The sequence below is a fragment of the Sinohyriopsis cumingii genome, chromosome 3 (genome assembly GCF_028554795.1).
Source record: "Sinohyriopsis cumingii isolate HCF-2022 chromosome 3, ASM2855479v2, whole genome shotgun sequence".
Classification (NCBI taxonomy): Eukaryota; Metazoa; Mollusca; class Bivalvia; order Unionida; family Unionidae; genus Sinohyriopsis; species Sinohyriopsis cumingii.
Genome location: NC_142963.1, coordinates 1422638 through 1443610, shown reverse-complemented (window position 1 = coordinate 1443610; position 20973 = coordinate 1422638). Strand labels below are relative to the sequence as shown.

At 42.8% G+C, this 20973-nt stretch overlaps 1 protein-coding gene across 2 annotated transcripts in view; it reads right to left on the bottom strand.

Moving 5' to 3' along the window:
* LOC149802331 (adenylosuccinate lyase-like) overlaps positions 1 to 19363 on the bottom strand; it is a 118001-nt gene extending 98638 nt beyond the window's left edge. Inside the window, exon 1 of one of the 2 annotated variants that reach the window (XM_089951542.1) lies at positions 19245 to 19363. The gene's annotated coding sequence lies outside the window, so the exon portion shown is untranslated. The remainder of the gene's footprint in view (positions 1 to 19244) is intronic. The other variant, XM_089951543.1, reaches the window with a different exon arrangement.
* Between the last annotated feature and the right edge of the window lie 1610 nt (positions 19364 to 20973).

The following is a 20973-nucleotide window of genomic DNA, read 5'->3' as shown; positions in this document are numbered from 1 at the left end:
TAATCCCGTGACTGGTGTTGGTTCCTAACTGACCGGTGGCTTCGTACAGGGACAAGTACGATCTCAAGTAATTCTTCTTGTCAAAGTTAGGTTCGAAAGGTCGGGTACACAAGGTCTTGCCATCGCGACTGACTTCGATCATGGACACGTCAAAGTGTTTAAAGTGGAAAGGATTTTTAGCCAAAGCTCCGTTGAAGGCTGCATTCTCGACGATACCAATGGTCAAACGTTTGGGTAACTGTCCCTGGAACAAATGATCTTCGATCATGGATCGCAGCCCCGTAGGAATGGTGAAGGTTTTCACTTCCACGCGTCGTATGGAATACTTGGCGGTCGTTCTGCTCAACGTCTGACTGATGTCGTTACCCACTTTAGGTAACACTTCCACGCGTCGTACGTAGAGCCTGGCTTCCTCGATGACAGTTTTGCAAGCACTAGTACCTATCAAATGGAAAGCGGTACTACTACGATTCAGTCTCAGGAATAGATTCACTCCGTTCAGCAAATACTTTTCTTGTAACCACATGTCCAAATGCAAACGATCCATCAGTTCTAAACTATCTCCACTTTTGATTCTGTCTCTTCGTTCTACAAATCCCGCATTGTGTTCTTTGGTTGTATTAATTTCGAATTCTTCAAACTGGCCTGCATCGTCAGCTTCCCATACCACACAGGCATAGAGATGAGTGTTCTTGGCGTCTATTCCGTACGTCAAGAGATTTTCCAGGTATGCTCGATAAGGGTAAGTATCCATGCTGCTACTGACTAGTTTGTTATTCAAGTACAAGTCCACTCCACTGAACAAGGAATGCATGAAATTGTTGACGGGAGTTATTACCTCATCACCATCTAGGGGCGTATTATCCTCATCGACAACTTTGACGTTCAGGTACAAGTAACTGCTATTCAGATCGATGTAATCTTCGGGCTGTCCTTTGATTTCAAACTCGATGGGAGCTGAGGCTGTGAAAGAGGAGACGGCGTGAAGTTCCACCCACTGGGATTCTTGCATGGTCATCATGGTGGGTGACATGGCAAACAGATCCAGTTCCGACTTGGAACAAGCGCAAGACTCTCGGTGAATCATTTTTTGTTCTTTCTAAATAATCGAAAACGTCTAGGTCTCGAACGGTTTTTCTTTTCTCTGCCTTTCTAGAAGTGTGAAGTCTGGTGAAAGGGTGTTTTCTTCGTCGTCTCTTTCTACCTTGTCCTTGCTGAATGCCTGACTCGGTAGCGTGCAGGGCATTTATAGGTGTTTCTCGTCCGCCCAAAAGGTCTTTACCCGTTTGCAACAAGACATTTTTGCCTGCCCTCAAGAAAGCTTCTTTGGGGTTTTGTTTGTCAATGATGACATTTTGGAGAAATTCTTTACCGTGTGTCAGTGCTGCATCTTTCAAGGCGTACAATCCGCGTGTCACCATCGGTTTCAACACGGGGGCCACTGAACGAAAGGCTGATTTTAACATATCTCCTAAACTGTGTCCTCGCTGTCGAGCAACCCCTCGGTACACTTGATACATGACTTACGAATCGTGAGAGAACCGTTTTCGAAAATGGAGTTTCACCGTGACTTTTCCTTTGGTGAATGGAATATTTTGTCCCAAATCTCCTTTTATAGCAATGTAGAGCGTGTCCAAATACGACTTGCTGACCGGCAGATAGTGAGGATGTACAAATTCGCGGTGAACGTGGTAAGTGTTTCCACCTTCCTCGTCAGCGACCGTGGCAGAATTCACTTTAAAAGGAATGACACGCAGTAACGGTAGGGAGGTGTGTCCCACCACGTTAAACTCCACCACATCGGAGTACACAAACATCAAATTCAGTCCTTGGTTCAGTTCTACCGGGGCACGAAAAAACTTGCTAAAAGAATCGTTGTCGTAAATAACTGCTGATTCGCCTTTTTGTTGTTCTACTTTCTTCCTCAGTTCCATGTCTCCGCCCAACATGTCAAACAATTCAGGACAAAATAAAATGGACACGATTTTACTCCCGTAAAATGTCATCAAGAAGCGACGAGCTGCTTTGTGGTATTCCATAGTGACACTTTTTTTGACACTTTCCAAAGCTTTCAGAAACACGACATTAAACCTGGAGGCAATGGTGCTCACCAAATGTTGGCCACTAAAATAATCGCCTGGGGGAATGAACAAGTGATAGGTGGTCCACTTTTGATTTTTTGTGCTAGGGGTTTTCTTGTCATATTTGACATGGGTATCCAAGTACTGTTGCAATGAATCGTCATGAACTTCCACCGTAAAAAAATTTTGATTGGGAAGGACATTGAGGACTTGGGTTGGGTGAATGATTTCTACTAAAGCCACTTCCCAGTGGGCTTCGTGATCTAATGGGATGGCCTGAGGTAATTTGGCCGTGTAACAGCACAACGTGTTGTTGGGAAACACCTCCATGGAACTGTCACTGGGTAAGGTTAAGTAAAATTGGTTTTGGTGACTCATAATTCCAGAGTTCTGTGGCTGTCCGAGGGGTTATTGGACGTCAGAGGCGTGTCTCCGCCCAAAATAGGGTTGTTGTTGTTGGAGTGGTGACTGGCACTGGCACTGGTTCACGTTGTTCCCGTTCGAGGTGAATTTCAGGGAGGGATTAGGAAGCAGGTAACCGATGCAACTGCTCAATAAAATGGTCCACAATTGTTTGTCTCCTTGTTGCAAACTCAAATTGGCAATGGCTGCCCCGATGACACAATACACCACGAAGATTTGGCAGAAAAAGACGATTTGCGTTTTAGGCACACGTTCTCCACACCACACCCACAAGGGTTGTTTTTGTAAATCTTGCACAGAAGAACTGGGTGAAGGAGTGGTCAACGTAGCTGCGTCTGTGTGAAAGGGCATGATGGTCACTTCTTTTTATAGTCGATGACTTGCGAAGCGTCAATCCAAGAATCAAAACTGGGTGGATATCCTTTCCAACGTACTTTGACTTCTTTGACACGTCGTTTGCCCACTTTACGGGTTCTGCTTTCGAGAATGCTTTCGATGTCGTACACGTCGTCTTCTTTTTTGGTGACACGTTGTAACTCGGGCAAATAAAACGTTCCTTTGAGCACTTCTCCGTTCATGTCTTCCAATTTATAGACGGCAGGATGACGGCCATGCACTTTTCCAGTGACACGAAACAATTCGGTCGTCCAGTTAGGTAAGTAATCTTTGTCGAAAGTGCGTTTGGTTTTGCCAATGCGCACCCAATCTCCTACGGTCAACTCTCCACTATTCTTGGGGACAGCCCTCGTCGGGGACGTACCAAACAGGTGCTCAAACACCAGCACTTCGTTGTCGGGAGTCAGTTCTTGCGGAGCACGTCCAATGCTTCGATGGTAAGATTGGTTGTACGCTTGCACCAGGTGCGGTAAGATGTCGATGTACTTCAGAGTGTGATGATGCGTAAAATATTTCCACATGCGTTCTTTCAAAGTGCGTTGAAAACGTTTATTGATGCTAGCTTTGGTTTCGGGATTCTCGGTGGTAAAAAAATGAATGTCACGTTTCTTTAATTCTTTTTGGAAAGCTTGGTTCAGAAATTCGGTACCTTTGTCCGTTTGCCATCGATGAGGGTGACGACCGCTTTGTTTCAACACTCGTTGCAGGGCTCGCACTAATTCGTTGCTGGATTTGGAAGTCAATGGCACGACCCAGGCAAATTTGGAAAAGACGTCGATGACACAAAACAAATATTTGTAACCACGATTGTAGCTGGCCAAATGAGAGACATCGGCTAAATCGGCTTGCCATTGATGATCGATGCCTTCCACTCGGGTGCGACTTCTGGAAAACTTGCGTCGAATGGGTTTGTGTAAAGTGTAGGTAGCTTGTTCTTGTAACCATCGTTGCACTTGAGGTAAACGGAGACTTTTCAGTCGAGTTTTGGCAGCACGATACAATTTTTGAACTCCTGCGTAACCTGCAGGATCCGAGGGATCGTAGTAAATGCTGGCTAAGACTTTTTCCATTTTTGGGGTTTGTTTGTGTGTTAATAAGTCACCCACTCTTCGGTGATGCTACTTTGGGTGGGTCGAAAGGGTGGTTTAGAAACGGATTTACGTGTCCGATGGGCTACGGGAGTAGAAGTCGAAGGTAGTGGTGGTGGAGGTGGCAATGGAATGGCTTTGGTCTTCTTTTCTTTTTTCACTTCTGGTTTCCCTTGTTTCTTTTTCACTTCTGTCGAAGGAGGAGTGGACATCATCTTTTAAACCCAAGCTTTCATTTCTTCTCGTTGGGGTGTGGGGGACGGGGTCAACAAGGATGCTGCAATCTTACTCGAAATGGGAGCTGCTGACGGTGTTTGAAACACTTCTCGCATCTCTTCTTCCTCAGGTCTTCGTGGGGTAGCATCTCTGGTGACCCCTGGGGATGGTAGTAGTGGTGGTGGTGGTAGTGATGATGATGCTGGACTTTTCATCAAGGTCTTAAAATCTTTCAGAGTGGGTAAAGCTGTTTCGTCTAAAGCTTTCTGGTGAAAGAGTTGCAATCGTTGCAAGAGTTGACCGTACTTTTGCAATTTTTCTGTTTCGGACAAATCATGGCGATCCATCAAGGACTGCAATTCGTATTGTAACTGGGGCATCTCGCTTAAATGGGGATTAGGAGGTAAATGCGGGGTGTGTTGTTCTTGCCAACGATGGTATTCCATCTATCGTTTGTAAGGCACTAAAGCTAGTTTTCGTCCTTCCATGGGGTTGTCAGAGGTCGATTCTGAGATCTTGGGACTTCCGAGGGCCTTTTTATCTTGCTCCCACCAGTCCTCCCAACATGGTTCCCAAGACTCCTTTCAATAAGGGGCCTAACAAGAGGGGTAAAATGCCTCCACGTTGGACCAACATCTTCTTCTTTTGACGAATCGGAATTTTCTTTTGAACCATTTGGCGAAGAACGTGACGATGTTTGCTTAAGCATTGTTTCTGGTGTTTGGACAAAGGGATCGTGCCTTTCAAGACGTATAAACAACATTCGCACACAGTATCGATGACTTCTTTGGAGGCTGATTGAATGAGTTTTTTTCGTAGAGGTGGAGAAGCTTTGGACAGGACAGATAACATGTCCCCATGTTTGACTAAACGAGGAGGCAGTCCTTTTCTTTTCTTTCCTTGGGGCTGTTTAGAAGAGGGATGTTTTCTGGAGGGTGACATATTTGAGTCTTCAGCACCAAAAACACTGATACACCGACTTGGTCACAGGCCCTTTTTATACTGGAACGCGTCGCCACTGATTGTCTTTACGTCGTATCAACTTCAGGACAGGCATGACACGTCGTGCAGGGGTACGCAACGGACTAAATCGAGGCAGTTCTTGCTTGGACAAATCCAGTAAACTTTGTAACATGCCCGATCTTTCTTGGACTTTGATTTTGGGAGAAGGTACTTTGTGAGCAGCAGCCACTGCCACTAAATGGGAGGGTCCTGCCACTGGGAAGTTCTTGGGGTCATCAACGGAGAAGTTCTTGGTGTGATCAACGTCTCCAAGTACTCTTCAGTTCTTAGGTTTCAAATCGACGAGTAAATAGGCGTGTGGAGTTCAAGTAGCATCGTCGTACGCCTGAGTCGGCCAAGGCGTTCCTAACTGTTTGGCTAAGACTTGCACTTGCGATTTATCTCGAGGGCTTTTAAACAAGACCACGTAATGCGCATTGAGACTGATGGTGCGATGGGCTTTACTTTGTTGAAACAAATTTTGGGCGATGTAAACGACACTGGCATTACGGTGATGCCCTTTGCGCGTGAACCACAGTTTATTTTCTTCTTCGTCTTCTCCTAACATGTCGTCAAAAATTACCAAATGGGTTTGACGGGAGTCAGAGACGATGCCGTCGTCTTCTTTAGGAATGCCTTCCACAAACACGATGGAATCGCCTTGACTTCCTCGCAAGAGGCTGTACGCCGATTGCCACTCTTTGTAACACCACACGATCCGCTGAGGTGGTCGGTCGATCAAATGATGTTTATGTTCGATCAAACGTTTGACGAATTCGGTTTTGCCTGAACCGCTGGGTCCAGCAATGAGCATGTTAAAGGGATGGCGAAGATACAAAGCCTCCCAACTGGCACGATCTAAGTGTTCGTCGATGACTTTGACAGTGGATGAAGAGGGAGCAGAGACAGCAGAATTAGCCATAGTGTCAGGAATGTCACTTGTGACACGAAAACAAACAAGACGAGAGTTTATATACTTTTTTCAGGACACGTTTATTGAATGTTTTAAACATGAATACGAAAGACAAAAATACATAAAAGCCGAAGGCTTAAGTACAAGGATAAAAGTCACATGAAAATCTTTAACGTGGAATAAAAACAAGTGTCTGTACAACATGTTTTGGGTAAAGTTCTGACCAGTTCTATAGGGGGTAAGGTCACACAAGTGTCCTCCCGAAAGGGTCTTTCAGGCCTGTCCACGACAGTCCTGTCCTGGGTGACGGGTTCTTCTGGCACCGTCACTAACACAGGTTGAAAAGTAACTTTTTTCTTTGGACGTTGAAAGGAAGGATCACAACTCTCGAGCATACTGGGCCACTTCTTGGGTCCAAGCCTCAAAATCCCAATTTTTTCAGGCACGGACATCTGTCCACTGGAGGTGTAAGTCACAAGCTACACACACATCGTCATGCACGTCTCGGGTAGCTAAAAGTTGACGAATCTTTTTTTCCCGTAGAGGTCGAGAAGTATCCAGATGAAAACGTAAGGCTTTGAGCAAAAGGAGTCTCTCGTGAACATTTAAAGGCACCACTTTCATGTTGAATGGGGTGGTAAATACTGTTCGTAAAGAGTCCACAAGGAATCGGCTGGTAAACGAAATCCTAGAAAACAAGTCACTAAGACACACACCACTTGTCGACCCAAATTGAATGGATACAGTTCTTGTAATAATCGATGGTAATGATCCACGGTTTGAATATGGTCATTGAGTTCCTTCCACGGAATCTGTTCAATTACATGCGACATAAGTCGTGGCATGGCAGCCTGTTTTTATAGTCTCTTTGTTTCGGAAACAATACACGTACTTTCTAGCCAGAGATCTTCGTTCTCCAGTGGGGAATCTAAATGTTGCATACTGTAACCTAAACTTCAAAGTTTGTTTAGAAGTTTCCTCTTCCACTAAGTAGATTCCACGTAAAATATGTTGGTAATCCTTTAACTTGTCTTCCTCAATGCGTTGCACGAGGTGAATCTCGAAGTAACCAAAATAATCAACACGTGGATCATCGGGGGCCTGGAAGTATTGAACAAGGTCTGACCACTGAAACAATTTCTGACGAATCAGTTCTTTTATACCACTCAGATACCAGTGGTTAAAGATCTGGTGACGTAACGGATGCAGCTGTTCTTTATGTTTGACTTGTATTTTGACCAGCTCTCGGTAAATGCGTTCTCTCAACTCCACAGGCAAAGCACGAATGTTCTCTTGTAAAGTATCCATGAATAGGTCATACTAAATCCTCTTTTGTCTGACACAAGAAATGTACCATTTGCACAGACATGGTTTTCATTCATTGTCGAATCTAAATCGTTTCATCACTAATCTACACATTAAAATTCGTTCAGAAGTTTCCTCTTTCACTAAGCTGACATTGAGTAAAAGATGTTGGTAATTCGTTAACTCTTCCTCTGGAATTGGATCCAGTACGTTTACAATGTAGTAGATAGAATCATCCATACCAAACCAATTCTTTTTATAACCAGGGGTCGTTGATCAATGTCTGTCCAATGGAACACTTTCAACTGAATCAGTCCTTGTATAGCATTCAGGTACCAGTGGTTCAAACACCGGTGACGTAACGGATGCAACTGTTCTTTACGTTTGACTTGTATTTTGACCAGCTCTCGGTAAATGCGTTCTCTCAACTCCACAGGCAAAGCACGAATGTTCTCTTGTAAAAGTATCCATAAACAGATTATGGTAAGTTACTTCAATGTCTCGGTCCCACTAAGGGTAAGTAATGACAATTCGGTGACCATCGAGCATGTTCTACGTAGGCCGAATCTTGTGGTTCCCAGTGGTGAAGTGACACACCGCAACTGAAGCACTTGACTTTATCTCCTTCGCCCAAGTAGAACAATCCGGCTCTGGCTAATTCTTCGGGGGTCGGTCCTCCCAGATACTTAGGCCATTTTCCTTTGAACGATTGAAGACGATTTTCAAAGTCGTAGTATTCCGACAAACGCACAGGAAACGAATATTCGTCTTTCACAGGTTCGTTTCGATGAGGGTTGGGTGACATGGACAGGAGTTTGCCCAGGGCTGGATGACATCCATAGGGGGGTAGACGTGAAGGTGAACATCCACATTTAAAACGAAAGCCAGTAAAATGTCCAATAGGACGAGCGGCATCGCTTTCGCATCCCTCAGGTTTGACACGCACAGCATCACTTTCCATGATAGGGGTAGTAAAAACAAAGTTCCCATGATGCTTTACGGCATCGCTAAGGTCACAGCGTACAGCATCGTTCCCATCGCAAGGCTCACAATCGCATTCTGTTTCCGACGCCCCCCACTTGAATTGTGTCTGTCTGAACTTGTGTGTTTCTCTGAAAGTATTCATCTTGTTCGCTCGGTCTTGGTAGCTAGTCACAATGAACTATCGATCTTGACCATAGTCCCTTTTTATACTAGTCGCAATGCAGTCTGAAGCTTGTACATCGTTCCTTTTTTATGTTTTTTATGTCTAGTTTTGGAAGGTACCGTCTCTAAGGTGCCGTCATCATTGTACTGTAGTGTCATGGGTGGAAAGGCCATAGAAAGGTAAGGACAGTACGGAGACCATCGAGTATGTTCCAGAATAGCTGAATCTTTGTAGATACATAGATCCATTCGTAACTTCAGTCCGCAAGCGAAACGCTGTACTTCGTATCCCAATCCTGACTCAGGTCTCAAGTAGACAAATCCTGTTCTAGCTAAAACATGCGAAGAAAGTAATCCTTCCCTATCCGTAGGCCATTTCTGAATCGTGTCCAATCGACGGGCACAATCACAATAGTCAGGTAAGAAGACTGGAACAGGGTAGGGTTTGAACTTGGAGTTCTCATCGGGTTTCTCACTCGATTCTTGCTGTGGCGAAGTCATGCTTCTGGTGGGTGACTATCCTCTTACAACCAATGTTTTATACCGACGTGTCCATACGGTAAGGTGAAATGATTGGGAAGTCTCACTCGCTTCTGGTACACGATTTGATAGACTCTTTCCAAGGGTCGACTGACGATGTGGTGAGTGGGTAAACGTACAATCTTGTTCGGTTGATAGGTGGTCACTTTAAAGTGTTGATCTTTTCCAGACTGCAAGGCTTCTTTCAGTACCCCAAAGTTGACCACTAGACTGGTACGATAATTCAGAGTCAATCCTTTCACTTTACACGTCGTGTGCACTTCTCCTTGTTTGTCCCGGTATTCGTAGCCGTAATTTTTTGGGACCGCCACTGACGAAACTTAGAATCTTGTCGTCGGGATGCTCGTCTGTCCAGGCTCCTAAACGGTCTCCTTCGATGTCAGGGTGCTGTTGACTCGGGTGATGGATGTAAATGCAACTGTCCGTGTCAAAGTACAGGACGCGTTCCCCTAACAGTTCTAAAGCTTCGTACAACTTTAAGCGAGCATGAGCTGTCACGTAAGCCGCAATGATGACATTTCCAAAAGGGTCGTCTTGCACAAAGTCCAGATCTTCTTCGTAATTGACCAAGATCAAATCCTCACGAACGACGTCCACGTGTTTCATGTATTTGGTTTTGTCGTGAATCATCTGAAAGTAGCGGGAAGGTTCTGTCAAATATTCAGTCTTGGGTAAACACGGTCGTTGTGCCATTTTACCCCACAAGTAATTTAACATCACTTTGGCAAACGATCGCCTGCCTTCGTTTTTCTCGACGTGATCTAAAGTAATGCCTTCTTGTGCCCAGTATTTCTCTTTGAATGTCTTTTGGTCATCGGGAGTGTGACACCAGGAAGGATAACCGCTGTCTTCTTGCTTCAGTTTCAAAAAGGCATCCACGTAGTCGGCGAAAATGCCTTTCTGCGTGGGGTCACCCTTGTGGTATTGTTGTGTTTTGGGAAAGTGACAAATTTCGTACACTTCTAACAGTTGGTATCCCATGTCCAGAGCTTTGAACAATTCTACGCTGACCCAGGTTCCCGTCAAGGCCCGTTCTTCCTGGGTGTGCTGACAAGGTTCGTCTTGGTTGCACGTTTCGGCACAAGTACGGCACAAAGGAAACATCAGTTTGCCTTGGCAATGGTGAGGTAAGACGGGATGGTACAAGTCCGTGGGAGGCAAATCTTTACACTTGATCAGACCTTCGTATTGTCGAATGTTTTTCAGGTCGATGTGTTCCGTCAACAATTGTGGGTGCCCTACAGGAAAGCGAGAATATTTGCACACGTAGGGATACAGCGAACACACGTCCAAGTATCTGATTTCTTCTCCTTTCTCTTCGTCGGCTTGGTACAGCAAACAGGTGGCATTGGTTCTTCCTCCGTACAAACTATCCCTCGGGTTCAGCGGGTCCATGAACTGGTAACTTTCCACGAGGCGTTTAAACTCGGGATCGGTTTTCAAACGGTGATCGTACTCGTGTTCCCACATTTCCACCACTTGGTATCCTTCCTGTTCTAACTTTAGGCGTCGCTGACAAGTGACCTGGTACAAGTCTTCCATGGTTCGTTGTAAAAACTGATTTTTAGTGTCGCGGTCAGGGTAACAGACGGGACATCCGTGAAATAAGCAACCGTTAAACTCGTACAGAAGCGATTGACCGAATGCGTTCCGATGGTCTTTTCACCTCCTCCGTTGCGGGCATGCTGAATTCATTTGTCTTCCTTGTCGCACAAGTAATGTAACCAACGTAGGGCTTTGACCGAGTATTGACGTTTGACATAGTTGGTCGTTTGAGGACTGATGACAGCCACGGTGTTTTCAGGCATGAATCGTTGCCTGTACACTAAGGAACACGCTTTGGCAATGGTGCAAGCTTCTTTCAAAGGATCGACCCCTCCGTGTTCCATGAACAGTTCTCGAAATGTTCCACAGCATCGCCGTAAAATGTCCACGTCGGAACGACAATACTTTAGCATTTCTTCCTGAAAGTCGAAAGGGTCGGAGGCGTGAGCCTGGTACCAAACGTAGAAAGCTTCTCGTTGTTCGGTACGCATGTTGTCAGGGTCGTAATAGTGAGCCTCAGGTAAATGGGGTAGAACGGCGTCTTGATTGGCTTCTGTATTGAAAAAGTGTGGAAAGTACCCTTTAGCCATTTCTGTCATTCCAAACGTTTTAGGCATTCGGCTCAAAGGCATGGCCAAGTAACTCATCGAATCTTTAAACTGTACTTGTCCCACTTGCATGAAAATGATTTTGGCTCCGTTCAAAGTCACTTTAGGACGCTCGGTGCCATGTTCCGTATCTGAGAAGAAACTGTCCATCGTATCCGGAAAAATTGTGAGCCATCACCGTGGCATAACGATGACAATCTCCGTAACGTTCGATGTCCTCTTGGCTCCACGTCTTGTCGATGGGGTCTAAGACCCATTTGGCGAAATCGGCTAGCGTGTTCGGTCCTCGAAAGATTTTTTCACGCCCTCCAGGAATCTTGCTGCAGTGAAGGCAATGACTGAAGGTAGGTTCTTGAATGCACTTCTCGCACGCTCGATGAGCCACGCAGAAATTAGGAATGTGAATGCCGGTCTCTTGCATGCATTCGAAATCGAAAAAAATGAAATTGCCTTTCTTCTTGTGTCCATCCTCTTTCTCTGGTGGGGGTTGGTATTTTTGCACGTAGCATTCGTGTTCCAAGTCCACGATGTGGTGACAAATGTGACATTTTTTCTTTCCTGAACATACGTGTCCCTTGGCACTATTGGTACATAGGCCTTGTCCACACGCGGGGCACAATCTCAGCAGTTGACAAGCGCATTTCTTCAAATGCTGTTGGTAACAGGCAGGGCTGACAAACGTGCGCAGACAAGTGAAACAATGCACTGGTTTTTGTCCTTCGCTCTGACAGGGTGGAGAGGCCAAACATCCTGAGCATTTCAATCCGCAATGCTTGTGTTGCTCTCGATTGTTATAGCCATAGTCACATTTCTCACAGTAATAACTGTATCCCAGGAATCCAGTGATAGTGGTAATGGTATCGAAATGGTCATCGTGATAATAGACATGAATGTATTTTCCGTCCTTAAAGTCTTTCCCTCGAAACAACAGAGGTCCGCGCACTTCTTGAGGGTGCACTTTCAAGGTGTAGAATGGAGCTAGGACATCTTGTAATTTTTGCATTTCAGGAATTCCGCAGGGTGTGTCTTTGGACAGTCCGGCTTGTTGCAACAGGAGTTCTGCTTATCTTCGTTGTTTGGCTCGGTTCGATTTTCGAATGTTCTCCCAATCTCTTTTCCATTCTACCGTGTCGTTCTTGTCGGCATAGGTTCGTCCCACCACGATGGCACGGGCTAAATACATCTGGTCTTGAGAATTGTGAATTTGGACGAGACTCGTTTTGGTGCTGCGAAGGTCGTTCACCAATAACACCTTATTGCGTTGTCCGGTCCCTTGAGGAGGAGAGACGTGGGTCATGTCGAGTGTGGCTTTTCCATCGGTGATGTCAAACTGATCATTGGGTTGTTGCACGTGTTGAATCTTGTCCATGACTTTGGAAGCGGTCAATTCTGCAGGGGTGCTAAACTCGATCCAAACAGGGGATTTCAAACCGTCGTGTTGTATGGAGAGTCTCAAGCGATCGTCTTCTTTGGGTTGACATTGTCGCTTGAGTGTGGTGAGCAAAGAATCCCACACCCCAGTGATGAACCCTTCTGCTTTCTCTAATGGTACTTCGGACTTGAAATCTTTAAACTTCACCGTGTATTTGTAAGCCGTGGTTCTAAATTTTCTAGAGGAGCGCTTTTCGGTCTCTCGAATGGAATAGTACTTTTCAGGGTTGACTAAGGGTAGCGAACTTTGTTTAGAGGGTTCGGATTCTGGTTCACTCATGTCCTCTTCAAAATCACTGGCATGAATTTGTGCCAAGACTTCAGCCCTGGTACGAGGCGATAGATCACGTTTCTGCCTCTTAATTTCTTCTCAAATGAATTGGATCGTTTCATCTTGAGTGAAAAACGTCAAATGACTCAAGTTTAAACACCATAGACTAATTTATAGTCATGGCAGACCAGCGTATATAAAAGGGTGTGTGTCTTGTCCTGTCACTATTCATTTCACTCTCAAACCGAGCACAACGATGGAAGAGACTACCCAGATGGAACGTTTCATCAGAGCTTTGCGAGGGGTCATTAGAAAATTCTCTTCAGACCAGCCTACGGACTACTCTCCTTCCTTTTGAGATAGAAGTCAAGATACTTGCTATATCTGTCAGAAGAAAGGGCATTGGTCTTCAGAGTGTCCAGACCGTCAAAAAAGAAAACAGGGGTTAAAAGAGACAAAGGTCAAGATACCTGTTATTATTGTCAAGAAAAAGGACATTGGTCTCCAGATTGCCCAAAAAAGAAACAAGAGGAGTCAGAAGAAAAGAGGGATTCTTCAGAAGAAGAGAGGGATTCTTCAGAGGAAGAAAGCAGCCAGGTGAAGAAAAAGAAACAGGAGAAGAAGGGAAGAAAGTGAGGAGAAAGAGGAGGAGGAAAAGACTGTGACGGTGAAGAAATTTAAAAAACAGAGAGAGTAAAAAAGGAAACAGAAGAAGTGAATGTACTTTTTAAAGTGCTCTGTTGTGAATTGTGAATTGGATTGTAACTATTGAGAAAAGAATAAATTAGGTATAAAAAAGGTAAGTGTCTTTGGGTTTTGATTTTAAAATAAGAACGTACACTCACGCACTCATATACACGTAATATAGGGGTAAAATGGGTTTGGTTTTTTTTTGAGTTATTGGCAATTGAAAAGTGTATCTCTTTTCGAGAGACGTGGGTGGCCCTGAAAAGGGCCTTTTTTGGTGTAGGGGTGAGTTTAAGCAATCAACTTTAACTGTCTTAAGCCTTTGCCACGGCCGAGGCCTACTTCTGATGATGATGATTTTGTTGAAATCACTAAGGGTGGTACGGTAGGCTTAGTCACAGGGTTGGCGTGTTTAGGTCGGGAAGGTCGTATTCTCTTCGGTCGTGATAAAGAAGTCTGATACATTTGTTTCAGACTTCTTAACTCCGCTAAAATGTCCAACAGTACCGTGACGGTTTGACTTTCACCCTCTTGTTTCTTTGCTGCTACTTCTTCTTGTTGTTGTTTTTTTTCTTACCTCTTCTTCTTGCTGCTGTTGCTGTAGGAGAAAAGCTTGTTCCGCTTCCTTTTATCGTTGTATAAATTTCTCCAATTCTTCTTTCTGTCTCTGTCTAAAATTCTCCACTTGCGGTAATGAAGAAGGTAACGAAGGTTCCGGAACAAATTCTTGCAAGGTAAGAAAATCCACAAAATCCCAATTTACCTCTTCTGAAAGTAAGTCCGGGTTCCCTTGGGTGATCTCCACTACTGGTGCACCCCAATGGATCGTTTTCTGAGTTTCCGTCATGTTGAAAAACTGTCGCATGGATTGACTACACACAGGCGCTAGCGAATCTATATAGACCACGTGACGTCACAGACTGCTCTCTTCCGATTGGACGTGGGCTGACTGAATTTTGTAACGCCTGTTTGGATTGGTCAATGAACTCAATCCGTTTCAATCCTTCCTCTACCTATAAATAAGCGCAGTTCACTGCATTGATTCACCTGTTCTCGGCACCTCGAGATGTGGACCGATGTGCAATCTTCTACGCTTGCGTCTTCAATGATGTTCCGGACGGACATACCATGTATGTCCGGTCCAAGTGGACAGTTGTCTACAGGACAGACACCAGTCTGTGGATACGTAGGATCTACGTAGAAAGACAAGGATGCCTCAAAAGAGTCCTGATTTACGGTCCTACAGTGAGACGCAGCCTAAGGACAAGAAGACCAATGCGGTGCCCTTTATGTTAATGGATACATTAACATAAACCCAAAGGCTCTTTTCAGGGCCACTCATAGGTCTCGAAAAGAGATTGACTTTCAATTGCCTACCCTTTTTTATTTTTTTATTTTTTTTTTAAAAATGCCATGTTAAATTCCCCTTGTCCCTAGACAGACCCAAACTATAGTTCCACGTTCCATTCCCCTTGTCCCTAGACAGACCCACACTCTATTCCCATGTTAATTTCCTCTTGTCCCTAGAGTGCCGCGACAATATTTCCCATGTTAAATTCCCCTTGTCCCTAGAGTGCCGCGACAATATTTCCCATGTTAAATTTACATAGTCCCCAGAGTGCCGGGACCCTGTTTTTAATGGTAAGTCTCATTGTCCCTAGATCGCCCCTATTTACTGCTATCGTGGGTTCAAAAAATAACGGATGTAACAGTGTCTCAGTAAGCCATACTGTTAAAATGTGTGCACATAAACATTTTGATTCAAAGAAGCGGGTTGGTTTGAGTCTTTTGCTGTAAAGCACAGCAACACAAGTATGTTATTTTGTGCCGAAGCTATTGGAGTAAAGCGCCGTTCCCAAGGACACACCACCGTAACGGACACAGACTGATCCGACTGTAGGATTCTAAAATACACCCATTCTGTCACGGGTTCTACACGATAACCTCTTCTGCCTCTTACGACACGCATCAAGGGGGCATCTAGCCTACTCCACATCTTCGAGCTAGGTGGAGAGAGACAGACAAAAGGCAGAGAGAGAGAGAGAGAGAGCAGCAACGATCACCATGCAAGGAAAATTAAAGACAAAAGAAGAAGAAGAAAAAAATAAGAAAAACACCTGCTGGACTACGCCGGTTCATGTGGTAAATTCCATTAATTATTGCCTCTTATTAATTGACACAAACCTTCGATGGATACCATATCCCACAAATGAAATTTGACAGTATCCAGTGTCGTGTCGCTGGGGATGGGTAGGTAAAATTCATTTAATATTTTATCTTAATATATGCAAAGAACTCATTAAACTCGACCCAATCCCACCCCCACCCCGGACCTACACTAGCTGTGATTTCTCTCGTCAGTTTCAACAATTAAGAGGAAGACAAAATTAAACGGAACAAAAATAACATTAAACTATTGCGGTTAACGTACTTTACTATTTACATGCGTATCTACATGAGTCGTCAAAGATAGCAATTAAAGAAAAAAGGAAGGAAAAGCATATAAACCTATGAGTACAGTGGTACTCAAAGGGAATGAAGAAAATTGCCAATTGTGGACCAGAACTGTTGTACAAGATCCGAAGATGAACAAGATATGATTGTCTGTAACGAGGCGCCATACCTAACACATTTCTTATCTCATCATACATGAACTCCATGCTTTGTTCTACACTCAACAAACATTATCGTTTCGTCAGATATTGAGACCTTTTGTCTCGTAATAACTTGCTCCATTCCATGCCGGGTATCATTATTTCAGTCTTAGAGAAGAAGAAAAAAAATAATGGTACAGTTCAATTAGACTTGCATTTAAACTGGAGAGAGAGAGAGAGAGAGAGAGAGAGAGAGAGAGGAGGGGGGGTATTTAGATTCACAGTAGACATCCTAAAAATGCATGAACTGACATTGACTTTTAAAATAATCGACAGTTGATCTCTCCCCAGGAGTACTATCATTCCTCAATCAGTTCGATCATGATATGACATTTACGTTACCTCTTTTGGAATCAGATGTTCAGTTTAAAAAAAAAAAAAAAAATTATAGCTGATCCCTGTTTCCCCAGTCGATACTTCTTAGTCACGAAAACGTCTGTTATAGAGATAAGAACGAAAATAATGAACTCACGTTAAAGTTTTTCAAAATTTAATCTTTAATTATTTCGTTCAGAACGAAGTTTGAATTTCCGGAGTTGCTACTGCTTTATAATTACGTATGTGCGAAAACTATTTATGGACTGAAAAACATAGTTGTTAATTTTGGAGATGGTACCCGTTGCTGATGTTCATAATAAATATACAGTAATATTTGCAATGCGATGTAGAAGAGATTATAAAGGCCGTCAGGTGTTAGTTTCTGTCAGGTGGGATATCTGTCTTAAACAAAACACGTACATACATCATAACGTTGGGATCGAGCCACGAAGAGACTAGTTTATTTAAAAGGGAACCCACAGTCCTTAGGAAATGTGAAATAATTTTAAAAATTTATTTTCTTGAACACGTTTGTTTTGTTTAATTAACTGTTGTGTATGCTTGGTTTTTGTTCTTTTGGTTGTTTTTTATTGGGGGGGGGGAATTTCTGTTGTTTTTTGGGGTTTTTTGCATGTTATTTTTGTTGTTATTTGTTTGCCATTTTTAAGAACGCGTATGCCTTTTAACTCCACGACTTAATATGGACTTTTTATATGAACGATCATTTTTTTTATTTCGTCTCTTCCTCTCTTTATCTGTCTTCTGTGGCCTGTTCATTCTTAAACTTAAAGCAGACGCATCAATTAATCTTCTTTTATTTTAATCCAACCAATCCTCATATTGCTCTAATTACTAGTTTTTACCTCCACGTACGAGTAGTTTACAGATAACGGGAAATCTAATCTTACTGATTTTCACAAACTCAGACAATGTATCTCATTAAAAAGGTGTGTGTGATTTGAATTTTTAACGTAGCTTTAACAATTTTTCAGCCATATCGCTAAGATGTTGCGGTGTGGCAGTTTATAGTGATGTCTAGCACTGGGGCATCATGCCGCAGACATGCAACATGATGCCCCACCCAGTCACATTACCCTGACAAAAGGTCAACCAGTCATAACACTAACCTCTTAACGCTGAGCGCCAAGCGAGACAGCTGTTAGTGTCATTTTTATAAGTCTTTGGTATGACTCGGCCGGGGATCGAACCCACGACCTCCCGCATCCGAGGCTGACGCTGTACATTAAAAAGGAACTATCTACAATGTCCCCAAATTATTTGTGTGTGAATCCAAGGAAGTGACTGTAACTTATGCATTGTCGTACTACGATCGACCTAGTCATAGTACTTCGGTTCAACTTATCCGAGGTATGTAAAATATGTAAATACGTTGGTCGTGGAACAAGAATTACTTTGTTTAGTATTTTTGATGCTCGATGACTAAATTTCTTAATCGTAACAGGTTTTTTCCCCTATAAATTACATCCCTTATTGGACCACTGTTAATGGGACAAAACTCAATAAGTGTATGTTACCGTTATACGCACACGGGTATTTACTTGACCGAGCGGTTGTCAAACCCTGGCGCGATTCTCGCTAGAAGTCATAAGTTTACCCCGACTAAAGACTTCCATATAACTTCAGTTGTAAATTAGAAAGCCCGACGTGTCCATTCTATACCTAAATTTTACTCTAATTAATGCAAAACCGCAGATAAAACAACCTGCCAAATACCTATCAACCGCACATCTGCATGTTTTATATTCATCATGTTTTCGTACCGCCAACCGTTCACGCCTTAGAAAATATACGAGTATCCCCTAACACTGGGAACTATTTTTAACGTCGCCACCTTAGGCCAGTCAATGTATGCTTTCAGGCACATTTTCTCCAATATAATTGTACCACATTTGCCCACATGGCGACATAAACGGTATCTGCCAAGTCACTTCTTATTTATTCCTTTGTGCAATTTACCGGTTTCCTTTTGTAAATACTGTCCTTGCAGTCAAACCACCAATGTACACCACTAGATTTTAATATGGACTATCTTACGACAGGGACATTCATTCGGTTTTGGCCGGAATTCACTACTAGTGAACCCTGGCATTATGGAAACTCACTAACACTTCACTCCGTGACGTTTGCTCCTAATAATTGGCTGATTATTTCGGGTTAGGAATATTTCCATTGCGCCGAATTCCAGTAATCACACAAGTAATCACACAAATCTAAGAATTCCTTAAAACGGGGCGCTATAACCAAATGCGCATACTCCATATTTATTACATTACTTATGCTACACTTTGTTTCCATGGGAACATACCAAGTATTGAAACTGGACAATTCGAAGTATGAAAAGACACATACACTTAAATCCATTGACATGAGTACCAGTTATTCTATAACTACATTAGACGGTTTAAGATTTATGTTCCTAAAACGAAAAGGCTTAAATAGATAAATGTACCTAGCTATATATAGCTATTATCTTGCCTGAATTGGGGAATGGTAACTGTTGAGTATGTTTCACCTTTCTACTTAGTGATTTTGCACAGCATTCCTTGCTTAAACAATTCTCGTAATTTAATGCCGTGATCTAAATACAATTATAACTCACCATTAAATTCGTTTATTCCCTGTTTCCATGACGATAGTCCATGTTAATTCAGACTGGATTGTGATGATACATACACACAATAATGTACAAGTTACATTGTATTCGAAAAATGTATGATTAAGTGAAACAGATATTCCTCAGCTTTGGTCCAGTGTTTTAATTACGTTATTGCCAGAGCCACCGTGCTTATAAATAGTATATTAACAGCGACTGTCAGTTTAATCCGTCCTTATCAATAGGGTATTGAGATCAATGACTCGTGGGCTGGATTACTGCAGAACCAACACCAAGCATTATGCCGTAGGTGTACGGTTGATCAGTTAATTAAAGTAGTGTCTGTCTACATTATCTCTACTTGCAACAATTGATACAATAAAGAGTTAAAGATTGTAGATACTAGTATTCATTATTTAGGTCTTGCAATTGAAAACTGTCCCTTCATGTTTTGAAGTTCCAAACAAATCTGGAATCTAAACACTACTTTAGCGTTGTTTAGCTGCTAGTGGAAAAATGCAAACATCAATAAGTCAACGGTGAAATAAGTTTAATTCGCTGCAAAAAGATGCAAAGGGCTATACACCTTAATTTAAGCCTCTGTGAAAACGATGTTGACTCTGTGCAGACGTTGGAAGAGGAAAGAATTTGCTTCATGTAGGAAAAGCAATATTTATATACATTGTGGTAAATCTGGTACACCCGAAGATATATTTCTTTTAAATATAAATTAAAACATAGTAGCTAATCTGCTTTTCGTAGTTGCTCCTACATCGTGTCATTATTACTAACACACATTTGCAATCTATTATCCCTATAAATCATATTCTGTGCTACACGCAAGATTCAGTACATAACTAAGTTATTGAATAATCCATTATTAATTGATCTGCTAAACACTTGCATAGATAGAGTCAGAAATGATAAACATATGCAACTCTATAATAATTGTAAGAAGGATTGTTTTACTCAATGTGCTGTTGTATGTAGCTTACTCTATATCCGTATAGTATCCTGTTACTCTATATGTCCTGTTACTCTATATCCGTATAGTATCCTGTTACTCTAACTCCGTATAGTATCATGTTAGTTGGATCTAGTGATTTCGCTATTATCTTCAATAAATACAAAATGAAATATAAAAAACAGCATGTGCAATATGTAATAAAATAGTTTTTAAAAAGTGTGCAAATGTTAATCAGCATTTGTATACCGTCGCACATGCCCTTCTGGGTGCACGCGACGTAAATCCAATCAATCAATCAAAAGCATTTGTACCTAAATAAATGTAATAAACGACACTAATAGAGACCTTTCACAATGCAGTTTACATCATCTACAACAAAAATATGGGCAATTTCTATTGTTCCAGGCAGCATCATAGCGACACCAGACATTATCAACGCTGTGAGAAAATTAAATTCATGCACAGGTTGATTGCAGCATAAACTGCAATATATAAGAAACTTTGTGCAAGCCATTAAACATTGTAATTATCTGGGGGAAAAGCTTCAAAACAAAGATGCTTCGCTGTTGCTGATTTTAACAACACGTTTAACCCGCTATTGATTATGTCAAGCCGAGTTTTTCCAAAGGACACACTGAGGTAGCCGCCCCGGGCTGGCCTGGGCGGGTATCTAACCAACGACCCTCTAATCACAAGTCCAACGCTCTAGCAACTGAGCTACTGGGGCTCCTCCCCTCATCCCCCAAAGAAGTTTTCTGAAAAGTCACG